This window comes from Bos javanicus, chromosome 13 (assembly GCF_032452875.1).
Source record: "Bos javanicus breed banteng chromosome 13, ARS-OSU_banteng_1.0, whole genome shotgun sequence".
NCBI lineage: Eukaryota > Metazoa > Chordata > Mammalia > Artiodactyla > Bovidae > Bos > Bos javanicus.
In genome coordinates, this window is record NC_083880.1 from 71,831,428 (window position 1) to 71,854,094 (window position 22,667).

General features: G+C 44.3%; 1 long non-coding RNA gene across 1 annotated transcript; it reads right to left on the reverse strand.

The window, feature by feature from the left end:
* Positions 1-204: 204 nt before the first annotated feature.
* LOC133259744 (uncharacterized) lies at positions 205-13,355 on the reverse strand. Its single transcript, XR_009740507.1, has 2 exons — positions 12,924-13,355; positions 205-571 (listed from the first exon to the last, which is right to left on the reverse strand). It is a non-coding gene; the product is annotated as an uncharacterized LOC133259744 (long non-coding RNA).
* Positions 13,356-22,667: the final 9,312 nt, after the last annotated feature.

The window sequence follows — 22,667 nt, forward strand, 5'->3', positions numbered from 1 at the left end:
TTGTATTTGTAATAAATGTTTAAAGAAAAACTGCTTCAGTTCCCGGCTTTAGAGAGTCGCAGGTCTTTCAAGGATTCCTGCATCTGACTGTTACAATGCAGAGACTGCTGGCTTTTCGGATCTGTCCTGAAACCCTCCAAGATGCTGGCACTGTACAGTATTAGAGAATTACGGTGTGTTGCTGCATGGCCACAAAAAGAAAGATTAGACACAAAGCAGGGTTTAATAAATAAACTTGAAGGTTGCTGAGCAGAACAAGAGCCCACTCTTCATTCCTATGGCCAAAGCCTTGAAAAGTCTCAAATGAATTACACACACCCTAAACTCCAGACCCACCAGCCCCAGGCATTTTCAGTCCTTATCTCTTTGAGATGGGCTGTTGCAAGTGATGTAGGTTTTAACTCATGTTGTGGATTTCAGTTGACATGAAGTGTAGCTGAGACTTCTCATTCAATCAGTGTATGTGTAGTAAAGCTAAAATTTAGGGAGTTTCCCGGTGGTCCAGTAGTCAGGACTTCAAACTTCCACTGCAGGGGGCATAGGTTCAATCCCTGGTCAGGGATCTAGGGTCCTGCAAGCCACATGGTATGGCAAAAAAAAAAAAAAAAAAGCTATGGTTTAGTGAGACATCTCTCCCATTCCTATAAAATAGTTAAATCACTATTATCATCCCCATTTTATAAAAGAGAAAACTTGAGCACAGAGAAGTCAGACAACCTACCTAAGGCCACACTGCCAGGAAGTGGCAGAGCTGAGATCTGAACAGAGACCTGTCTGAATCCAAAAGCTTATGTTCATGGAGCTATACTGCCTCATGTGTCAAAGAATATAAAGTGGATTTAGCCTTTATTTGCTTTAAAAGTTTGATAACTTTGTATGGACACTGTGAATAAAGCTGATTTTTGTAGCAAAGACTTCCTTCTAAGATGAACTTTTAAAAAGTCACAGAGGCCAGTAGACTCCAGAGCCGGAATCTGCTTCACCCTGTGGCTGGCAGCATGCTTGCTTGGAATCCCCTATGTCCTACAGGCTTGGAAATGCAGGGATCAGAGCCAAGCATCATGACCTCAGAGAGGGATGCAGGGCCTACAATTTCTGCCACCCCTGTGACATTCCTCTCTAAATCCCCACTTCATTTGCAAAACGGGGGTCTTAATACCTTCCTGGTAGTCCATTCTGAGAATTAAATAGCATCCTAACACACAAAATCTTAGCACAGGGTCTGGTATATAAAAGCTGTTCACACATGTTTGTTTCTGAATCTGAATGGGTCCAACACACTCCATTTGGAGATGAAGACACAGAGGCCCAGAGAGGGGCAGGGACTTGCCAAGATCGCATAACAAGTCTGGCTAGAAGTTCTGCTATCTCTAAGCCTAAGGCTTCTTCCCCTTCATCTTATGTCCTCCATTGAATCTCTCTCCTCTGGGCCACATTACAGGCCATATGGATGCCTCTCTGGGAGGGTGGTACATGCACAGACCTGCTGCTGTCTTACAGCTGAGGAAGACAAGCTGGCACAAGGGAACAGAGGGCAGGAGACCGCCATTAGCAAGAATCTCTCTGTCTTCTTTCTTCTGGGTAGGGGCTCTGACTACCTGCTGTCAAGGACTAGCTTTACATGCCCCATTCAACCTGAGCTGAGGGCAGGTACCTGGATGAGGCAAGGGAGACAGGAGCAAGATGTACCCCATTGGGTGGTACAGGGAGAGAGTGGCAAGCTGGCATCTCCTGGAGGCAGGGGCCACTCAGCAGACACTGAACAGGCCACTTCACCCCCAAAACCCCCTATATCCCATGAGATACACAGCCCCTGGTTTACACATTACTTTCATCATTTTTTCAAACCAGCTTGTCCATGGATCTAAGCCCAAAGGGAGTCCCAACCCTCAACCCCTATTCCATGGGGTGCTGCTCGACTGGGGTTCATGATATCCATACCTTCCCGCTCCATCTCCACCGCCCTCTCCTCCACCCTCCCGGCTCAGACCTAATCCCATTCCTGATTAAACTTTCCCTTCCATTTACAATAGTGCATAGGGATGTGAGTTTTGGAGCCCGTATAAATATGTGCTTTAGAATTAAACTGGTTCAGCGATTCTTGACAATGATTTCCCAGAAATTAAACCCAGACAATTTGTTTGGCTGGAGCAGAGCATCTGAAACACTGCGTGATGGAAAGGCGGTGAACGTTGCCCGGAGCCCACCGGCTCCGTGAGCATCCGTCCGGTCCTCCTCGGCCTCGAGGCTCCGCGGGAACATGCTGCCCCCTGGCCGCGCTCGGGGTTAGTGCTGCCGGGAACTTGGGATTTCACACACCATCCAGGAAACAAAATGTCCCAGACTCTTGAGCACCTACTATGTCCCAGCCCCGCCCTTCACGTCCCTTCACTCTGAGCCGACTCTGCAGCGCCAACAGGTGGAAGTGAATCTGTGAATAAGGAAAAGAGGTGGGATTGATTTTTTGTGTGTCTGAGAAAGCAGGCTCTGGCCACAAGAGATTAATGAGGAATGCAGTACAGCACAGAGAAATCTGAAAGACATGACCCTAAGCAAAAGCAGCCAGACACAAAAGCTCATGTAGGTGTGATCCACTTTATATGAAATGTCCATAACAGGCAAATCCCTGGAGACAGAAAGCAGATTAGTGGTTGTCAGGGCTGGGGGGACGGGAGGGAATAGGAAATGACTAAGAATGGGGTTTCCCTTTGGGATGAGAAAATGTTTTGGAACCAAATAGTGGTGATAGTTATACCACACTGTGAATGAACATAATGCCACAGAATTATAGCCCTGAAAATGGTTTAAAAGAAGGACTTTCTGGCAGTCCAGTGGCTAAGACTCTGCACTTCCATTGCAGAGGGTGTGGGTTCCTTCCCTGGTGGGGAAACTAATGGCATGGGGAGACACATGGCACGGGGCATGGCCAAAAACATTAAGATAAATAAACGGAGAAAGCAGCACAGACATGCATATCCCACCATGTGAAAAGCTGACAGCTGGGGAGAAGCTGCTGTGCAACACAGGGAGCCTGACCAGTGATCTGCGATGACCTAGACGGGCGGGATGGCAGGAGGGGAGGGAGGCTCAAGAGGGAAGTGATATATGTATGATTATGGCTGGTGTGCATTGTACCACAGGAATCGTCACCCCCACTGTAAAGCAATTTTCCTCCAATTAAAAAATAAAGGAAAAAATAAATGGTTTAAATGATACACTTTGTGTTCCGTGTATTTTACCACAAGAAAGAAATAGATCACCATGTCTGTGTCTCCACTGTTGCCCTGCAAATAGGTGCATCAGTACCGTCTTTCTAGATCCCATACGTCTGTGCTAATATACAACATTTGTCTTTCTCTTTCTGATTTACTTCACTGTGTGTAATAGGCTCTAGGTCCGTCCACTGCATTAGGTCTGACTCAAATGCATTCTTTTTTATAGCTGAGTAATAATCCATTGTATACACGCAGCACAATTTTGGTATCCATTCATCTGTTGACGGACATCTAGGTTGCTTCCATGTCATAGCTCTTGTGGACACAGTGGGGGAGGAAAGAGTGGGACAGATTGAGAGAATAGCATGGAAACATATACATCACCATAAGTGAAACAGTGAGAATTTGCTGTGTGACACAGGGAGCTCAACCCCGTGCTCTGGGGCAACCTAGAGGGGTGGGATGGGGTGGGAGGTGGGAGGGAGCTCAGGAGGGAGGGGACATATGTATACCTGTGGCTGATTCATGTTGATGTGAGACAGAGGCCAATACAATATTGTAAAGCAATTGTCCTCCAATTAAAAAAAAGAAATAGATCACAAAGGAACTTCAGCTCTCATATCATGCCCTGAGTCCCCGCCCATGCCCCACCTTGAAGTTCTCCTGGACATTTCCGAGCAGCCCCAGAGGGTGTTTTTTGCTGCCCAGCGGTGTCTGCCAATTCTCTCTTCCAGCACCAGGCTGACCGCAATTGAGCCATCTGCACCTGCCCAGGGGACCCTCAAGCTCCACCCGCCTCTGTGGCACCTCTGACGTCAGGAGCGAGCTGGCGTCTGCACAGAGGGCATCAGCTCCTCTCCTTGTAGGAAATATGGGCACAAAATCTGCAGACTCCAGGCACCTTAGCCTGAAGGCCTTCCTGGTGGACCTTGTACAACGACCTTTCCAGAAAGCTTAGGAATGGCCCACAGGTGGGCTGGGGTCCTGCTCAGTGACAAACACTGCGCTGGACTCAGAAGCTCCTCTCTGGTTTGGTCCCCCATCTCCAGGCCAGATTTGAGGATCTGAAGCACATCTCCCCAGGGACTCCTAGAAGGCTTGTGAAGATAGGACCCTGGCAGCCTCCCCCACCCCATCTTCTGGAATCCTAGGAGCTGGCTCCATGTGTTCAGCTCAAGTCTATCATTTAATCCTCATGCCTATATGAAGCATGGGCTCCCCTGGTGGCTCAGACAGTAAAGAATCTGCCTGCAACGTGGGAGACCTGGGTTCGAGCCCTGGGTTGGGAAGATCCCCCTGGAGAAGGAAATGGCTACCCACTCCAGTATTCTTGCCTGGAAAATCCCCATGGACAGAGGAGCCTGGCGGGCTACAGTCCATACAGCCTCAAAGAGTTGGAGACGACTGAGCGACTAAGCACAGCACACAGCACATGTGAAGCACAGATTACTCTTTCCATTTCACTGCTGGTGAAAGTGAAAGTGAAGTTGCTCAGCTGTGTCCGCCCTTTGCGACCCCATGGACTGTAGCTCGCCAGGCTCCTCCGTCCATGGGATTTTCCAGGCAAGAGTACTGGAGTGGCCCAGAGATCGAACCCGGGTCTCCCGCATTATAGGCAGACGCTTTACCATTTGAGCCACTAGGGTGAAACTGAGGCTCAAAAAAAAAAAGAGCAGTGCTGGTCCTGTCCAACTGGTGGACCCTGGCTGCCTCTAGGGGCTGGGCTCCCACAGCACAGCAGGGGTCAGAGTCAGAGAACCCCGAGAGAAACATCGGGGTCCTCTCCCAGACCCTGAGAGCTCTGAGAGGGCAGGCGGTGGCAAATTTGTCCTTAGGGCCAAAGCCAAATGCAGAACCTCTGAGACGCAGTGAGCGTTGGCTCAAATTAACTGAGTCCTGGCCCTACTGAAGCTGAGATGACAGAACTGGCCTGGAAAATGACAACTGACCTGAATACACACTCCGAGCTTGAGATAAATGCTGGAGGTTGGGCATCTTACCTGCTTCATTTCTCCTTCTTTTTATTAGGCTTTGATATTGTAACACACACACACGCACACACACACATTCTCTAAGCCTTCCAGATGCTCGTTAAAGAAAACTCGTTCACCTCAACAGTCCCCTATGTGCTCCTCACCCACCCCCGACCTGGAACAAACTGTTCTAAAAGGGTCTAGAGAATTGCTCACAATCCTGGGATCCTGCCTCAAACTATTACAGTTATTTTTCGCCCACACTTACTGAATGACAGAATCAGGTTTCAGGAAGGTCTTGCCAGGTAGGGGTGGTGGGCCAAACCTAACGATGGAATTCAGAAAGGAAAACTACGAATCCCACACTCAGTTCAAACACTGTTCGTGGATCAAAGGAAGAGGTGTGACATTAAAGTGGATTCACAGTGTGACTTGAACGTGTTTAATTTTATGCTGGGCCAGAAGAACACAAGTTTAGTACGAGGACAAGGGAGTTGAGAGGGCTGGTCTCCCACAGGTTGTGCACAGCCAGTGGAGGTCCTCTGAATAGAGCTCTCCACCCCCTTCTAAGAGAGGCAGACTGGAAGCTTTCTAGATGGATCAGTCCCTTAGTCTCTGCTCAAATGACTCTGGATTTCCTTTTATCCACACTCAACTTCTGGCATTATGGCATTGTGAAATGAAAATATCTCCTGCTATATCAATAAACAAGAAATGTCACAGCCATCAGCGATTTCTGGCCTCCAAATGTGAACGAGAGCTCCCAGAATTGGGATCAGTGCACACTGCCACCTCCAGTGGTGATTGCTAAGGAGCTGGGGGAGTGCAGGAAGCAAGGCGAACAAGGAAATAGGTGATGCACACGAAAGGAATGGATTCAGTGAGCCCAGAGGCTTGCATCTTCCCAAACATAGAACGCTAAATTCCTAACTTGATACCCGATCCTTGACGTTCAGACTGCCTGCTTCCTTTGTTGCAAACTTCTATACAGCCTGACTTCCCCTCCTGCCTCCTTGGAGCAGTTTTCTCAGAGCTACTGAGATGCTGTCTCTCAGGCTCAGAGTCCTAAAAGTTCCCACCGAATAGAACAACTCTCTACTTTCAGGTTGCGGCTATATGTTTTAGTCCACAGCATCTTCAGACTCCCAAGAGAGAAGCAGCAGAAGGATCCTGGCCTAGGCTGCCTCCTCGCCTGCCACACCCGCGTAACCAATTCCATGCGCTCTAACTTCCTGAGCGCGTCTACTGCCCTCCTTCTTCCAGCCCAGTTCTATCTTACCTCAACATGTCCAGTAGCCTCCTACCCGGTTCTTTGCCCTGCCTCATTGTCCCTTCTTCATACTGTTCTTCACATCCTTGTCCCACGGCCCTGAAGGTCACCTCTGGCCCTAACCTAGTGCAGCATATAATCCAAACAATCCAGTGTAACCCTCTCCTGCCAGCCCTCCCAACCTCCTATCTCCCTCTCTGCCTCACGGTGTTCTAATCTCAGGCTGAAGAATCCATCTTTCTTCTTTGGCTCTGAAGGTGCCATTGTCTTTGACAGAAACACCACTGACCTCCTGTTTCCCAGCTGTAGAACTCCAACTCACCCTTCTAGTCCGGGGCTCGGCCATCCCTTTCTCTGGGAAACATGAGCAGAGTGGTCCCTCTGTCTTCCAGGCTCTTGGAGCTCCTGTGTTACCCCTGTCATACTACCCCGGACCTGTGATATGTCTGTCTCCTCTTCTGGACTGTGAGATCCTTGGGGACAGGCTCTTGGTCCTATCCATCTCATATCCCCCTGAGCCCGCACTGAGGCTCGTGTACTGAATTCATCAGCATGTTCTTAGAATGAAGAGATGCATGGATGGAAGCATGGTGGACACATGGATACATGGGAAGGTGCATGATGCATGAATAGATGATTAATTACTATGTCTGTGATCAGCTTTAGCATGGCTTCAGACCACCTCTGTCCACCTTCTGCTTAATGAACACAAGCTCTAGAACGGACATGAGTTGAGGGTATGAATTTGCCATTCCCTTGGTTGGTCTCTGTCCCCTTGGGACTTTCAATGTGTAGGCATCTCTCTGCATGGATGAGGATTCCAGAGTTGGAAGAAGCATGTTTCTTCATCCAAGGCCCTTGTACCAGTAACCTCTTCCAGCCCTGGAGGAAGAGCATCTGGCTGGATTCACCCAGAGGTATTACAATGGTCCACACTGAGAGACCTTCCTAAGAGGTTGTAGCAGGTTGGGTTCCCTAGGAAGCAGACTCTGAGACAAAGTAGCAAATGCCCCGGATTACTCCCCAGGAAGGCAGCAGGACTGGACAGAGAAGCTGGAGGCAATAAAAGCCTCAACTGACTTCCAAGATGGTCCTTCAGAGTAGTCCTAAGTTAGGATTCCCTTCACACTTGTCGATACAGGCTGCCCTGGGCAGAGGACATGACCTACAGGGAGGTGACTGTCTTCAGCCGATGCAGTTTGGCAGAGGACCAACAGCCCAGGTTGGCAGCCTGCAGCACCCACAGCAGCCAGGTCATAAGCCCTTCAGTCCTGAGCAAGGATCTTGAGAGCGTAGAGCATCCCCAACCATCCACATGGCTTTTTTCATGTTCTGAGAAGCCCTGTTAACAGCACGTCTACTCATTTCTCAGGGTCTTCACCATGGTGTTGAATCTCCTGTCCCAGGGGAATGCTCCCAACTCAAAAACCTCGGTGGTCCAGCTCTGCGTTTCTCTTCCTTGACCTAGTGCTCTCAGAACCCAGTTCCACATGCACTTACCGGGCTCCCTGGGGCACATTTGTACTAGTCTTGCAGTGTCTTTGGGGGCATATAGATCTTCCGTGACTTTTGATGGGGTTATATACAGATAAACTCTTGAAAATGCATTTAATATATGTAACCTACTGAGCATTCTAGCTTAGCCTAGCCCTCTTTACACAGGCTCAGAACACTAACATTAGCCTGTGTGCTCAATTCCTCAGTCGTGTCTGACTCTTTGTGGCCCTGTAGACGGTGGTCTGCCAGGCTTCTCTTCCCAGGCAAGAATACTGGAATGGGTTGCCATTCCCTTTTCCAGGGGATCTTCCTGACTCAAGGATCAAACCCATGTCTCTTGCCTCTCCTGAATTGGCAGGTGGATTCTTTACCATTAGTTCCACCTGGGAAGCCCTACATTAGCCCTACATTAGCTAGGCAAAATCATCTAACACAAGGCTATTTTACGATAGAGTAATGCACTGAATATTGTACTGAAAGAGAAGATCAGAATGGTTGACAGGGAACTGTGACCACTGCAGCTGCCCACCATCAGGAGAGAGGATCAGACCACATCACTAGGGATAGGAAGGATCAAAATTCAGATTTCGAAGGACAGTTTCTACTGAGTTTGTATCACTTTTACACCATTGTAAAGTCAAAACAAAAAAAAATAATCTGATGGTAAGCTGGGGACTGTCTGCGTTCTGTTTCCTCCATCCTCAGGCACAGCCCATCTCCACTGTGTTGAGACTTAATCCCAGTTGTGGCCCCTGGCCATGAGGGGAGGCAGATGCTGAGAGAAGCAAAAAGGCAATGTAGGAAGGAGGGTTCTGCTTCATCTTTAGACAGGATATGGGCAGGGGGGCAATGCCAGTAGTCACTTTTGCAGACTTGGATAGTTTCGGGGAATTTGAGAATTCAAAAGTGTAGGGTGCATCAACTCAAATGTTCCTGTCCCATGTATCACGGTACCTGTCTTTCCCAGTCAGGGACTCAGATGGGACCAAGATGAAAGTCTATCTTCTGCTGCTCTCATGACGAGGGCCTGGGCCTTGGCTTTCTCTACCTGCAGGTTTAGGAGATGGGAGTTCCTCTCCTTGTTACCAAGAAAGGCCTCTGGTTTTCACGTTTTGCTTTTATTTGCTTATTAATCACTCAAAGTTATTCCTTATCTGTTTCCAATGTGACCACTGAGCTTAGCAGCAGTTGTCTAATTTCCCTGAGATGTTGGATGCCCTTTGCCCCCATTTCTCAAATTTCTGATACTTTGCATCACCTGGTGCTTTCCCTTCTTTGAAATACCATCCTAGCTCCCCACTGGGGGAGATTTTCACTCTATCACTGCTACCTCACGTCAGAGACTCTCTGAGCCCCACCTACTACAATCCTCACTGGCAGCTGGACAGCAGGTGATTCAACTTCAAGACTGCATCTTTACACTTGCTTTCTCAGGCCGCTCCTTGTACTAAATGCCCCAGTTGAGGTGTCTCAAGGAGTGGACTCTGAGGTGGAGATGAGGGCACAGGCTCTAATTTTCATGCTCTGCCTCCAGACCCTGGGTAGACTAGTCAAGGTCATATATATTAGCTACTGTCAAATATTTCTATATGTAGCTCAAATCCACTAAAAACTTATTTTTCTTTATGTAAAGAGTACATCATGAGAAACTCTGGGCTGGAGGAAGCAAGCTGGAATCAAGATTGCTGGGAGAAATAGCAATAACCCCAGATATGCAGATGACACCACCCTTGTGGCAGAAAGTGAAGAAGAACTAAAGAGCCTCTTGATGAAAGTGAAAGAGTAGAGTGAAAAAGTTGGCTTAAAACTCAACATTCAGAAACTAAGATCATGGCACCCGGTCCCATCACTTCATGGCAAATAGATGGGGAAACAGTGGAAACAGTGGCTGACTTTATTTTTCTGGGCTCTAAAATCACTGCAGATGGTGATTGCAGCCATGAAATTAAAAGACACTTACTCCTTGGAAGGAAAGTTATGACCAACCTAGACAGCATACTCAAAAGCAGAGACATTACTTTGTCAACAAAGGTGCGTCTAGTCAAGGCTATGGTTTTTCCAGTGGTCATGTATGGATGTGAGAGTTGGACTATAAAGAAAGCTGAGTGCCAAAGAATTGATGCTTTTGAACTGTGGTGTTGGAGAAGACTCTTGAGAGTCCCTTGGACTGCAAGGAGATCCAACCAGTCCATCCTAAAGGAGATCAGTCCTTGGTGTTCACTGGAAGGACTGATGTTGAAGCTGAAACTCCAATACTTTGGCCACCTGATGCGAAGAGCTGACTCATTTGAAAAGACCCTGATGCTGGGAAAGATTGAGGGCAGGAGGAGAAGGGGATGACAGAGGATGAGATGATTGGATGGCATCACCGGCTCAATGGACATGGGTTTGGGTGGACTCTGGGAGTTGGTGATGGACAGGGAGGCCTGGCATGCTGTGGTTCATGGGGTCACAAAGAGTTGGACACGACTGAGTGACTGAACTGAACTGAACTGAAAGATAAAAGGGGTATTTTGTATCAGTGGATGGCTCTCCTCCAAGTGGTGATTTAAGGATCCAGGCTCTTTTTCTCCTATGGATAGAAATCTGTATCATGTAGCTTCCAAACATCATGCTCCCCTGCAAGGCATAAATGGAAGGAGCATGGAGGACACAGATGGGAGGTTTTGATGGGCCTTGCCTGGAAGTGGTACCCATCACTCCATTCACATTTCATCATCTAGAATAAGTTGTGTGGTCACACTGACTGCAAGAGAGCTTGGGAAACATGCTCTAGTGATGTTCCCAGAAAGAAAAGGGAACCAGCTGGGCCAACAGCCAGCCACTGTCTGTAAAATTCAAGAAGCTGAAACTTTCCACTCTGATATGTAACTAGAGTAACATTAGGAATCTCACTCTGATCTGAATTCAGTCAAAGACGCTAAAGGCATGTAAAGTGATATGAAGTCATTCTAAAATTCTTGGTTTTAAATGCCAACTTCCCTCTTTGCAGTCCAGACCTTCTGGATCCCCTATCCTTCTCTAAGCTTCCCACTAAAGCCTCCCCTACTACACCCATCACAAACTCAGGAGCATCACCTACAAATAGCACATGTAAGATTTAGCACAACAGCCCAGGAGGAAGACATGATGAAATTCTGACTCATGACCCAAGCAGCATCTTTAATCTCTAAGACAAAACCACAATAGCTTATTTCTTTACTTCTTCAGTCTCTTACAAGCGCTGTGACAGTTTCTTACAATTTTTTTAAGATGCAAACACTCCAAGGATCAGCAGTGGACAACTTAATGAGAAACACAATTGTTGCTGTTAGAAGTAAAGAGCTGATCGTGGTGAAATGTGAAGAAATTATTGCATTTATCTGGGGCTTGTCAGTTTAAGTACAGGAAGTTAATGTTGGGGAAACACAAATGGTCTTTGAACCAAGAGCATAATGCTGCTGCTTCTTCCTGCTACTTTTTGTAACTGTTATTATATTAAATGCATAGGAGTTCAAATGTCCCTAAGATAACACATTGAGGATACCTTCTGGGAATAAGGCATACTACTTGCATTTTGAGATGCCAGTTATGAGCCTACGTATTTAAATCCTTTTCCTCTGATCTAACAATGAAAATGAACAAAGAAATCTAGAAATTTGACGAAGGGGAAGAATCTATCTCCATGTCAGAAAACAATGATGGTGTTCTCAACAGTGGGCTTCCCCGGTGGCGCTAGTGGTAAAGGATCCACCTGCCAATGCAGGAGACGTAAGAGACACAGGTTTGATCTCTGGGTCAGGAAGATCCCCTGAAGGAGGAAATGGCAACCCTCTCTAGTATTCTTGCCTGGAAAATCCTATGCTCAGAGGAGTCTGGTGGGCTACCGTCCACGGGGCTGCGATTTGGACACGACTGAGCACAACACAGCAGAACAGGCAGCACCAGATCAAAGAAAACACTGGTCCACTCACGGTGCAAGATCAGAAAAGGGAAAAAATCCATCCAGAAAGCAGGCAGGGTACGGATCTGGTAGAACCAGCATCCCTTCTTTTACCCTGGACCAAAAAAATAAAGAAAAGAAAATAACAAGAGTGTTGGGAGCTAAAGGTGAGATGTTAGGCAAAAGGCAAATTTTAATCCCATAAAGGATGTAGGGACAGGAACAAGTGTACAAGAAGCGCAGAGAACAGGTATTGTTAAAGCCCTGGCTGTGTCATCTCAGCACTTATCTCTCTGCATGCCAGCCTGACTGACTTCCAACACCAGCACCAGCAGTGTTCAGTCTGAGGACGCTCTGTGACCACCAGAGCCAGCTCTGTCCACATAAGGTGGACCAGAAGGATCAAGTCCGTCGAAGCAGGGTGTACAAATCCCTCAGCTGCCTCACCTCGCGGGCAGGATAACTCTGAGGCGCGTGCTCTCCGCTGGTTCCCAGAGTTCCCTGGTGGGAATGAGCTCAGGTGACTGGAGGTAACCAGCTTGGTTTTGTACTTTGTACCGCTGCCTTTCCTTCCCTAGCTCACTCCTTTACTCTCCACATCAGGTATGTCCTGAAATTACCTTTCAAGTAAATTACTTGCCCTTAAATTTTTATCTCAGGATCTAGGGAAACCCACACAGGGCAGGAAGTTAACCCTAGACTTGCTGGTGTGGGTTGGGGGATCAAATCTAGTGGGATTATTGCCACAGTGGGGTCCTAGAGCGGTCAGCAGAGTCCATGAGGGATGAGGCCTGTTGTCTTAGCTAATGTCAAACTCACATGAACACAGGAGAGGATCCACTGTGGGGACATTGTTGGGAGGCGGTACCACTTTAAATGCCTCCACCACCCCATCATACACACACATACACACAAGCTGGACTCTGCTATCTCTCTCTTTGGGGAACATTTGAGCAGAGATGCTTACAATATCCGACAGAACCCATCTCAGTCTTTGACAAACATGAATCTCTTAAAGAATAAGAAAATAAAGAAAAATCACCTACCATAAGAAAACAACAGCCCAATTCTGCGGATGTTTTTCCTACATCTACAGTTGAAAAACCTTTAGGAAATCTCTCCTCAATAAACGCAGTAAGATCCAAGAACACATGGCAGGATGTTAACACTAGGGGAATATAGATGAAGGGGATGTGGAAACTCTGTAATATCTTTGCACCTTTTCTGTCAACCTAAAGTAAGACATAAAAACAAGACAAGACTAAACAAAACAAGCATGGCATCTATGAATGAAAAACTCAGAAATCAGAAAATACTTTCAGTGGTAAAACAAACATGATGATTAACATCTAAATATAGTAGAGGCCAAACAATGGGTTTATATACCGCCAAAAACCAGATTAGTCATTTGGAAGATCAGTGTGAGTGAGTGACTGCCTCAAACTGAGAGGAAAGGGAGGAAAAGATGAATATGACAAGATAAGAGAGGAGAAATGGAGAATGAATCCTGAAGGCAGTAAGCTCCCATTTGGAATTCTAGAAGAAGCAAACAGGACAGATGGAGAAGCAATAATGAAGGAAATAACAGAAGGAAAATTCCCTCAAATGTAAGCAATGGACCAGCTCCCGAGGATGGCAAGTGAGTAAGTGCTGGCAGGAAAACCTGCAGTGAGTGGTGCCATGGACAGGCGCCCAAGCCCAGCCCCCAGACCACGCCTGAGGCCCTTGGCATCTGCCCAGGAGGACATGGCAGAGAAGAAATGCAAACAGCACTGACTTGTCTGCAGATGCCACACAACAATCCAAGCTCTGGGAAAGCCCAAGATTCTTGGCATTGTTCCTGGTGACCTGAGCATTTGCATAATTCCAGGACATCTGAGGAGCACAGAGAGGAATCCTAGCAAGCAGGTCTGCATAGCTCTGGGAAATGAATGAAGCAAGACTCTGGAGAGTCCCTTGGACTTCAAGAAGATCCAACCAGTCCATTCTAAAGGAGATCAGTCCTGGGTGTTCTTTGAAAGGAGTGATGCTAAAGCTGAAACTCCAGTACTTTGGCCACCTTATGCGAAGAGTTGACTCATTGAAAAAGACTCTGATGCTGGGAGGGATTGGGGGCAGAAGGAGGAGGGGACGACAGAGGAGAAGATGGCTGGATGGCATCACTGACTCAATGGACGTGAGTCTGAGTGAACTCCGGGAGTTGGTGATGGACAGGGAGACCTGGCGTGCTGCGATTCATGGGGTCGCAAAGAGTCAGACACGACTGAGTGACTGAACTGAACTGAAGGCAGCCTTGGAGGGGATTTTTCTTAAGGGTAGGGATGGGGGTTAGAATTAGGTCCCAATACTATGTTTTCGCATACCCTCCCAGTTTCTTTGCCTTCCAATGCCTGCCCCCACCCCTGCCACCCCATCACTCTCCTTATTCAGGCTGGAAAGCTTGAATGACTTCACACTCATCTTGTTATCCCTTAAGTTTACTTGGTCTCCAGTTGATGAATTTTTATGATTGGCATCTTCGGGTGTGTGTGTGTCCTTTCGTCTCCATCCTCACAGCCTCAACCCAAGCCCAAGCTCTTGTGTTTAACAATATCCCACCCACATGGTCTTCATGCTTCCAGACTAAGATACTCAATAGTTCAACACTTGGGCCAAACCAGTAGGGAGTGGTGGGTACTATAATAAACTGGAGAGTAAGTGCTCTGTCTAAAGGAAACAGTCACCTCTAACCCCTTGTTTCTCATGGGAACATGGATTCAGAGAGGCTAGATCTTCCAATTTTTAAAGAAAAACCAGGATTTCAGACTTTTTTGGTGCTAGGTCCTGGTTTTTAAAAGCTGGCAATTAATTTAATTTTAAACACTCAGACTTTTAAAGTCATATTAGTCTGTGATGTAGATGTAACACTTAGTCCTCAAAAATATTCTTGAAAGTTAAATGTGGTACTGATGTTTACAGAAAGGCAGACCTTCTACCTGAAAATACTGCATTAAGGAACCTTGTCTAATCTTCATACAACGTAGTGGATATTGTCATTTGTGGTTAGAGATGAGGAAACTGAGATCCCAGAGTAAAAGACTCTTGCCTAAAGTCACACAGCCAGTATCAGGGCTGTAAGTTAGGTCCAGTTCTCCCCAGCTACACTGTGCCACTCAGGAAAGTGGGGCTTCTGAGCTCTGGTCCCGACTCTGTCCCCATCAAACTGTGGGTTCTTGGAAAAGCCATTCTCAGACATGTTCTTGCCTCATAAACCCACCCTGAGCCTTTTCCAAGTTCCCTGTTTGGTTTCCCTTCATCTTTCACCACTAGCCCAACCTCTTCCCTTCCCCTGAACTCTGAACGAGCTTCCATTTGGTCTCCCTGCCTCCAGCACCTCTGCTTTCATTAGTGTCTCTAGGGTCCTGCCAGACATTGTGCCCTAGAAGTCTTACAAGACTTTCAAGAGAGGTAAAGGTCATACTCCAAGGCCTAATACTCAAGTTTCCTTCCTAAGCCATGACTGCCCCAAGGTTTCTGCAGCCAAGTGCAAGCTCTCACCCATCCCTAAAAGCACTGTTTTCACACCTCTTCACCTTTAACTGGGCTGTTCTCTCACCTACATACTTTTGCTTTGGAGAACTCCTACTCACCTTTAAAGACCTGGCTTAAATGATCCACTGAGAACATCCCCAAGACGTTCAGTGTCAGCCGTAGTTTCCTGGTGGCCTCCCGGTCCTTTCAATGCTTCTACCAAAGCAGCAAACCTCCCCTTGTGTCATAGTCACTTATTCATCCATCTGCATCCCCAGCTACATGGCTCTCTGTCTCCTTCCATATGACTGTCCCATGTCTAATGAAGTCCTGTCTTGCAATGTGGATTTTAAAATATAACTTGTAAATGAACAGTTACAGCTTTACCCTTAGCAGACACAAAGAGGGGAATAGAATATATTTTACAAGTTATTTAATTCAACAACCCTACAAGTCTGTAACTATCTCCCTTTTACCAAAGAGGAAATTGACCCTCAGAGACGTAAATATGCCCGAGATGTTTTAGCCAGTAAGTGGCAGAGCCAGAATTTAAATCCATATCTGTGAGCTTCTAAAATTCTCACTGATGCCATATTTCCCTTCCACGGCAGCCCTTTGAATATTTCCCAGGAGTCTTCTTTTCATCTGGCTCAGCAATCTCAGGTCTTTAAAGCTGCTCCTGATATGTTACAGAGTCATGATTCATCTTCACCTTGAAGATGGTGAAAAAGTTCACCATGGTTCATGCTGTTGATTTGATTCCCACACTTGACCTCCTCCTCTGTTTCACCCAAGGCCCAGACAACGTGGCTTCCTGGGGGCAAATACAGTGGTTTTAATGGAGATTTGAAGAAAGAATGCAGATAGGTCCATTTACCCTTGTCTCCTTCACGAACAAGAATTAAATACATATAAGATAAGATAAAGTTTACCAGTTTAGCCACTTTTAAGTGTACAGTTCAGGCATTAAAAGCATTCACTTTGTTGTGCAACACCACCTCCATCCATCTCCAGAATTTTTTCTTCTTCCCCAAAAAGAACTCCATATGCATTAAAAACAAAATTCCAATCCCTCCCTCCTCCTAACCCCTGGCAGCCACCATTTTTCTTTCTGTCTCTATGAATTTTACTCCTCTAGGTACCTTGTGTGGAGAAGGCAATGGCAACCCACTCCAGTACTCTTGCCTGGAGAATCCCAGGGACGGCGGAGCCTGGTGGGCTGCCGTCTATGGGGTCGCACAGAGTTGGACATGACTGAGGCGACTTAGCAGCAGCCACAGCAGCAGGTACCTTGTATAAATAGAATTATACAATATTTTATATGATTTTGTATATGGCTTATTTCACATAGCATAAAAGTCTTCAAGGTTCATATATGTTATAGCACGTGTCAGAATTTCTTCCCTTTTTAAGGCTGAAAATATCCCACTGTAATGGATGCTCCACGTTTTGTTTATCTATTCATCCATAGATGGACATTCGGGTTGTTTCCACATCTTTTCTATTGGAATGGTGCTACGAACACTGTTGTACAGTCTGTTCCAGTGCCTACTTTCAAAGGTTTCAGATATATAATCCCAGAAGTGAAATTGCTGGATCATATGGAAAGTCTGTTTGTTTGAGGAACTATCATACTGTTTTCCTGAATCACACATTTTCAAACAGTGAATTCTATGGTATGTGGATTATATCTCAATTTTTTCTAACTTTAAGCAATTTAGAGGAAGCAGTCTGAAATGTCCTATAAGAAAACTAGTCTGGGCTCTTTAAATCCCATTCCTAGGCATATGTCCAGAGAAAAACATAATTTGAAAAGATATATGCACTCCAATGCAGCAGGATTTATAATAGCCAAGACATGGAAGCAACGTAAATGTCCATCACCAGAGAAATGGATAAAGAAGATGTGGTACGTATATACAATGGAGTATTACTCAGCCATAAAAAAGAATGAAATAATGCTATTTGCAGCAACATGGATAGACCTAAATATTATCATACTAAGTGAAGTCAGAGAAAGACAAATATATCACTTACAGAATCTTTGAAAAATGATACAAATGAACTTATTTACAAAATAGAAACAGATTCACAGACTTTGAAATTTATGTTTACCGAAGGGGAAATGTGGCTGAGGGCATAATTTAAGAGTTTGGGATTAACATATACACAATACTATACATAAAATAATCAACAAGGACCTACTGTACAGCACAGAGAATGCTATTCAATATTCTGAATAACCTATATGTGAAAAGAATAGATATATGTATATACATATATCAATCACTTTTCTGTAAACCTGAAAACAACACAGCATTGTAAATCCAATATAAAATAAAAATGAAATTAAAAAAAAAACTTTATGGTCATGAAAAACCCAAAAGTAAAGGAAGAAATGAAGAACCCCAGTGTTAGTAGAAGGAAAGAAATCTTAAAAATCAGAGCAGAAATAAATGCAAAAGAAACAAAAGAGACCATAGCAAAAATCAACAAAACCAAAAGCTGGTTCTTTGAAAGGATAAATAAAATTGACAAACCATTAGCCAGACTCATCAAGAAACAAAGGGAGAAAAATCAAATCAACAAAATTAGAAACGAAAATGGAGAGATCACAACAGACAACACAGAAATACAAAGGATCATAAGAGACTACTATCAACAATTATATGCCAATAAAATGGACAACGTGGAAGAAATGGACAAATTCTTAGAAAAGTACAACTTTCCAAAACTGGACCAGGAAGAAATAGAAAATCTTAACAGACCCATCACAAGCACGGAAATTGAAACTGTAATCAAAAATCTTCCAGCAAACAAAAGCCCCGGTCCAGACGGCTTCACAGCTGAATTCTACCAAAAATTTAGAGAAGAGCTAACACCTATCCTGCTCAAACTCTTCCAGAAAATTGCAGAGGAAGGTAAACTTCCAAACTCATTCTATGAGGCCACCATCACCCTAATACCAAAACCTGACAAAGATGCCACAAAAAAAGAAAACTACAGGCCAATATCACTGATGAACATAGATGCAAAAATCCTTAACAAAATTCTAGCAATCAGAATCCAACAACACATTAAAAAGATCATACACCATGATCAAGTGGGCTTTATCCCAGGGATGCAAGGATTCTTCAATATCCGCAAATCAATCAATGTAATACACCACATTAACAAATTGAAAAATAAAAACCATATGATTATCTCAATAGATGCAGAGAAAGCCTTTGACAAAATTCAACATCCATTTATGATAAAAACTCTCCAGAAAGCAGGAATAGAAGGAACATACCTCAACATAATAAAAGCTATATATGACAAACCCACAGCAAACATTATCCTCAATGGTGAAAAATTGAAAGCATTTCCTCTAAAGTCAGGAACAAGACAAGGGTGCCCACTTTCACCATTACTATTCAACATAGTTTTGGAAGTTTTGGCCACAGCAATCAGAGCAGAAAAAGAAATAAAAGGAATCCAAATTGGAAAAGAAGAAGTAAAACTCTCACTATTTGCAGATGACATGATCCTCTACATAGAAAACCCTAAAGATTCCACCAGAAAATTACTAGAAATAATCAATGATTATAGTAAAGTTGCAGGATATAAAATCAACACACAGAAATCCCTTGCATTCCTATACACTAATAATGAGAAAACTGAAAGAGAAATTAAGGAAACAATTCCATTCACCATTGCAACGGAAAGAATAAAATACTTAGGAATATATCTACCTAAAGAAACTAAAGACCTATATATAGAAAACTATAAAACACTGGTGAAAGAAATCGAAGAGGACACTAATAGATGGAGAAATATACCATGTTCATGGATTGGAAGAATCAATATAGTGAAAATGAGTATACTACCCAAAGCAATTTATAGATTCAACACAATCCCTATCAAGCTACCAACAGTATTCTTCACAGAGCTAGAACAAATAATTTCACAATTTGTATGGAAATACAAAAAACCTCGAATAGCCAAAGCTATCTTGAGAAAGAAGAATGGAACTGGAGGAATCAACCTACCTGACTTCAGGCTCTACTACAAAGCCACAGTTATCAAGACAGTATGGTACTGGCACAAAGACAGAAATATTGATCAATGGAATAAAATAGAAAGCCCAGAGATAAATCCACGCACATATGGACACCTTATCTTTGACAAAGGAGGCAAGAATATACAATGGATTAAAGACAATCTCTTTAACAAGTGGTGCTGGGAAATCTGGTCAACCACTTGTAAAAGAATGAAACTGGACCACTTTCTAACACCATACACAAAAATAAACTCAAAATGGATTAAAGATCTAAACATAAGACCAGAAACTATAAAACTCCTAGAGGAGAACATAGGCAAAACACTCTCCGACATACATCACAGCAGGATCCTCTATGACCCACCTCCCAGAATATTGGAAATAAAAGCAAAAATAAACAAATGGGACCTAATTAACCTTAAAAGCTTCTGCACATCAAAGCAAACTATTAGCAAGGTGAAAAGACAGCCTTCAGAATGGGAGAAAATAATAGCAAATGAAGCAACCGACAAACAACTAATCTCAAAAATATACAAGCAACTCCTACAGCTCAACTCCAGAAAAATAAACGACCCAATCAAAAAATGGGCCAAAGAACTAAATAGACATTTCTCCAAAGAAGACATACAGATGGCTAACAAACACATGAAAAGATGCTCAACATCACTCATTTTCAGAGAAATGCAAATCAAAACCACTATGAGGTACCATTTCACACCAGTCAGAATGGCTGCGATCCAAAAGTCTACAAATAATAAATGCTGGAGAGGGTGTGGAGAAAAGGGAACCCTCTTACACTGTTGGTGGGAATGCAAACTAGTACAGCCACTATGGAGAACAGTGTGGAGATTCCTTAAAAAACTGGAAATAGAACTGCCTTATGATCCAGCAACCCCACTGCTGGGCATACACACTGAGGAAACCAGAAGGGAAAGAGACACGTGTACCCCAATGTTCATCGCAGCACTGTTTATAATAGCCAAGACATGGAAGCAACCTAGATGTCCATCAGCAGATGAATGGATAAGAAAGCCGTGGTACATATACACAATGGAGTATTACTCAGCCATTAAAAAGAATACATTTGAATCAGTTCTAATGAGGTGGATGAAACTGGAGCCTATTATACAGAGTGAAGTAAGCCAGAAGGAAAAACATAAATACAGTATACTAATGCATATATATGGAATTTAGAAAGATGGTAACAATAACCCGGTGTACGAGACAGCAAAAGAGACACTGATGTATAGAACAGTGTTTTGGACTCTGTGGGAGAGGGAGAGGGTGGGAAGATTTGGGAGAATGGCACTGAAACATGTAAAATATCATGTAGGAAACGAGTTGCCAGTCCAGGTTCGATGCACGATGCTGGATGCTTGGGGCTGGTGCACTGGGACGGCCCAGAGGAATGGTATGGGGAGGGAGGAGGGAGGAGGGTTCGGGATGGGGAACACATGTATACCTGTGGCGGATTCATTTTGATATTTGGCAAAACTAATACAATTATGTAAAGTTTAAAAATAAAATAAAATTAGAAAAAAAAAAAGAAAAACCCAAAAGTATAGGGAGAAGCTTGTAGATTAAAAAATAATAAAGTGAACCAACAACAACAAAAATACATGAGAGAGAATGTGGTGGACACTGCACATTAGGTCACTGAATCCCCATCCCCACCCTTTTTTTTCCTATCTTTGCATTGTAAAGGCTAGAAAGGATGGTGGGGGGAGGTATTCAATCTTATAGAACTTCTTGCAGCTCAGGGTGGACTTGTGACACACTCCTGGCCAGTAAAATGTGCTGGAAACCTACTGAGAATTTCTGGGGAGGCTTCCACTTTCCTAGCTCCCCCTTCTTCCGCCTACAAATGTAAAGATAAAACTGGAAATGGAGTAGCCATCTTGTAACCATAAGTGTAACAAGCTCAACATCAAAGCACCACCATACTAAGCACAGAGGAATGAACCTGGTAGTGAGTCCTTGATGGCATCTTTGGTCTGCCATACCAAAACCCTGGACGTTCTATCTCTGGATTTCTTGTTACATGAGATTTTTTTTTTTTAAAGAATTCTTTAAGCAAGTGATAGATTTTTCTGTTATTTGCATAACAGAATTCCCATGGATTATAGGAAGACTTCCAGAAAGATAGCAAATTGCTTATCTTCCCTATTCCTCAGTTTCTTCATCTGTAAAATAAGAGTAATCATGGGAATTTGATGAAGTAACATCATAGGGTTGATGTGAAGACTGAAGTAGTTACTACTTATAAGGCATTTAGACCAGAGCTTACATATAGGATCCCAATGCGTGTTAGCTGTTATTATTTCTGCAATTATTACTATTACTGATGTTCGTAAGTAACAGTACTTACAAACTGATTGCAGAATGAAACAATAGTCACAAAACTCCCCTCTCTGAATCCCATCAAATTGATCAAAAGGAACCCAAAGTGGAGACAGAGACTCCAGTGACAAACCTAGGCAACACCTATGAATCCATACTGCAGAAGCTGGCTCATGAGATGTGGACCAAACCAAAGGACACACGGGGAGGAAAAGTGTGGACTCTGAAACCAACTGAATTCAACTTCTGCATCTGCAACAGATTGAAATTTTAGGTAGGTCACAACCTCTACGAGCCTCCATTTCCTTGTCTGTAAAATAAGGATGATAATAATAGTCCCTAATTCAAAGAGTTGTTGTGAAGATCAAATGAATTATATAAAGTGTTTAACCCAGAGACTGGCTTATAGTAAGTGCACCATATTATCCTCCACTGCTGATGCTATTATTTTTGTTACTATTATCTCCAGAATCTTGGGAGACATTTGATAAATACTTGTTGGAGTCGTGGTGGGTCGACAGACAGATGGATGGATCAGTGGTTCAATAGATGGATGAACAGATTCTCTTGGAGGTCCAGGAGTCAGTCTTTACAATTCCCTGTACGTCTTGGATGAGTTAACAACCTCAGGACACACACAGTCCCATTCATTATAGAATCTGCCTGGGCTCCCTCCTCTGCTTCCACAGAGTAAAAAACAAACAAACAGAAACACAGGCTCTTAATTCACAGCCTCAGGGTACACAGTCCTACCCACCGCTGAAAACCACCTCTTAACAAAACTCTAAGAGAGAAATACATCTTGCTGCTGCCACAGGAATTATAGGTTGTCAGCCGCCCAGCATTAATGCATATCCCTACACTTTTTTAATAGAAAAGTTGCTGGGCCCTTTGATCA